This window comes from Mustela putorius, unplaced genomic scaffold, assembly GCF_011764305.1.
Source record: "Mustela putorius furo isolate JIRA1106 unplaced genomic scaffold, ASM1176430v1.1 tig00000174_pilon_pilon_pilon, whole genome shotgun sequence".
Lineage (NCBI taxonomy): Eukaryota > Metazoa > Chordata > Mammalia > Carnivora > Mustelidae > Mustela > Mustela putorius.
Genome location: NW_025421304.1, coordinates 13651714 through 13654784, shown reverse-complemented (window position 1 = coordinate 13654784; position 3071 = coordinate 13651714). Strand labels below are relative to the sequence as shown.

The 3071-nt window shown below is 39.5% G+C and overlaps 1 long non-coding RNA gene across 1 annotated transcript; it reads left to right on the top strand.

The window, feature by feature from the left end:
* Positions 1 to 1617: 1617 nt before the first annotated feature.
* LOC101692580 lies at positions 1618 to 2724 on the top strand. Its single transcript, XR_198871.2, has 2 exons — positions 1618 to 1703; positions 2236 to 2724. It is a non-coding gene; the product is annotated as an uncharacterized LOC101692580 (long non-coding RNA).
* The last annotated feature ends 347 nt before the right edge of the window (positions 2725 to 3071 follow it).

Sequence of the window (3071 nt, the reverse complement as noted above, 5' to 3'; positions counted from 1 at the left end):
TGGGTGGGCCCTTTGTGAAGGAAGAAACCGAAATACTCCTGCTAGCCTTGAAGTAATACACAGTCATGTTGTAGATTGTCTGTCCTGAGTGCTACATCGTGTGACTCCAAGAGCGGCCCTCGGCCAATAGCTAGCAAGAACATGGAGAATTCAGTCACATAGCATCAAGGAAATACATTCTTCTGACCACCTAAAAGAGCATGGGGAATGGGTATTTCTCTCATTGAAATTCCAGATAAGGATGTAGAAGGCCAACATTTTATTTTTAACCTCATGAGGACCCATTTGGAATATGGGTTCCTGACCCATGGGAACAAATTTGTGAGAAATTTGTGAGAAAAAAAATTTAAATTAAGCTGCTAAATATGTGGTAATTTGTTACACAGTAATAGAAAATTAACCCACTGGGCCAGATGTCAAGTAGAGTATAGGATTTTCCACTTGGCCCTTTCTGCTGCCTTCTAAAATCAGCAAAAAAATCATTTTGTTGGGAAGATGGGTGGAGGGTTGGTCAGATAGGGGATGGGGATGAAGGAGGGCACTTGTGATGAGCACCAGCCTGATGTATGCAAGTGGTGAGTCACCAAATGGTACACCTGAAATTAGTACTACACTGTATGTTAACTAATTTAAATAAAAACTTAAAAATTAACTTTAAAAAACCTACATCACTTTTATTTTGAGGGTCTAATTGGTTTTCCCCATAGGAAAAGAATTATAGTATAACAAGAGTATAACAAGAGTAACAAAACAGTGATGCTATTGGGAGAATTAAAGAAATTTGAAAACCTTGTAAGTCACAATAATTATTTCTAGTCCATATGGAAATAAGAAGAGAGAATCTGTGCTCCCTCTCTTCCTCACTCCCATATGTATACAATGAAATGGGTGTGGCCATTGGCCCAGGAAACATCAGTAGTAATGGCTGTTGAGACCTATCTTAGAAGGAATTGTGACATCTTCCCTGGGCTTCCTTCAGGAATTCTCTTATTTGCCTAACCCTAACCCCTGAAGCAAATAATACATTATATGTTAATTCAAAAAATAAAGATGAGGAATTCTCTTATTTGCAAGTTATTGAATCTGTTTACCCTTTATTTTACTTCACTTCCTGTTCCTTTTTCTGTATGGATACCTCATCCTCCTCACAAAGGGAGGTGGCTTTCTTCAAGGGGTATGTTAGACAGCAAACATCGATCATGGACATTTTGAAAAGTTCTGGACAAGAGTCTGTGTTCTCATTCTGCCATTGGTCCTGACAGGAAGTTTACCACAAATAACTATCTCCCATACCGTTTATTTTGCAGTGAAGCAATGGATCCCATCTCTCCCGTGGAAAGGTCTTTTTTATTCACATTTTGATATGGGACTTCCATGTATCCTGAAGAATGGGGGATATGAGAAGTTCTAGTACCATCAGGCATATAGCATATGCTTAATCAATGTTAGCCATTATTATTATAATTACTAGTATAAATCTGTTATGTGCCCAGCAATTTTCAGAACCCTAAAGTGGTGAAGCAAAAATCCCTGTGTGCCTCCTGCATGCATCACAGTAGAGACTTTCAGATGAAACGTCACAATGGCTCCTGGTCAGTCAGGAGTGGGTGGGGCTTGGGGGCCAGAGTTTAAACTGGTGGATCTGAGCTTCTTGAAACCAGATGGCCAGGTTCTATCAATCAAGAGGGACTTAATCCAGAAAGGTAGAGCACAGGGTTGAGATCATGGGGGGTGGGACATTGAGCAAAGTTTCTATTTGGGTTTTCTCTGTTCAAATGACACTGGAAGGGGAGAGAATTGAATGGATAGTTTTAGAGTTTCATAACCGAGAGACTCTGTGATCTAGGGATCACAGTCAGTGACAAGGAAAATGGGGTATGTATGGGTTACCTGAAGGTATGCTGAATCGGGAAGAATTGTGGTTTGTTTCAGAGTTTTTTCTCTTTCTGTGCACTCAGAAAAACCTGATTTGAATTATTCTCTTGAAAGTATTGTGTGTGTGTGTGTATGTGTGTGTGTACATGCATATATAATATACCGTTAGAAAGGGGCACCGTAGTTGATTTTGGGACCATAGTGTATGTTTTTGTGTCCTTGCTGTCTATTCAAATTATAGGTGAGCCTGACAAAGGCTTCTTTATAAACCTAGGGAGTTTCCATTTATCTGCTGTTTGGGATGTATAATCTTCGTGTTTTACACTTTTAGCCCTTTTAAAAATGTCATTCTTTTCCCAGGTTTCTTCTGATCATTGGGTCAGAAGCATCTGAGTCCTTGTTATCCGTTGTGCCTCAGCTATCCTAGAAACTAGATGCTTAAGAATATCATAATCCCAGAGTGATAGAAAGACCTTTCTAGGGAAGATGAGATATCCGGAGACTGGAAAGAAAAAGTCTGAAGGATTTGACCACATTAAAATGAAAATCTTTGGTTCAGCAAAACACCAGAAACAAATTCAAAAGATAAAATACACACTGGAGAAGCCCATTCTCTCAACACATCTGTCAGTTCACAAAGAGCAGCTACAGTCCAACTTGAAACATGAACAAAGTGGTAGGAAAACGGGCAGCGTTCACCAGGAGGAAATAAGAAACAGGAATGCCTAATTTAACGTGGAAAAAATCTGTTCGATCTTAATAAAGAGAGAAGATAAAAGCTTAGTAAAGATTAACTTCTACTGAAGATTAAAATGACACTTCTGCCATAAATAAACACATTGTTGGCAACGTGGTGGCTAACTGGGCATCCTCGTGGGGTTACCTAGAAGGCAGCATTCACTAGGAATAGGGAACAACAGCACTGGCTTAGGTTATTTCCTGAGTCTGTGGTCCAGAATCAGAGCAGGGGTCCAGCAAGGCGGAGGCTTCCCTGTGTCAGGGACCCTACCTCTGAAGTTCAAGCAAAGGATGGCTCCTTTTGGTGCTAACCTCAAAGATAGAAAAATTTTTTGATAGTCTTCTAGTCTTCATTTGGTTACATCTGAGGCTGAAATTCTTCTTTGTCTTTTCATGCCTTGATGTTCGTATTTACTGATTTATTTGTTTTGTTTCTTTAATTTATTATCCTTGAAGTT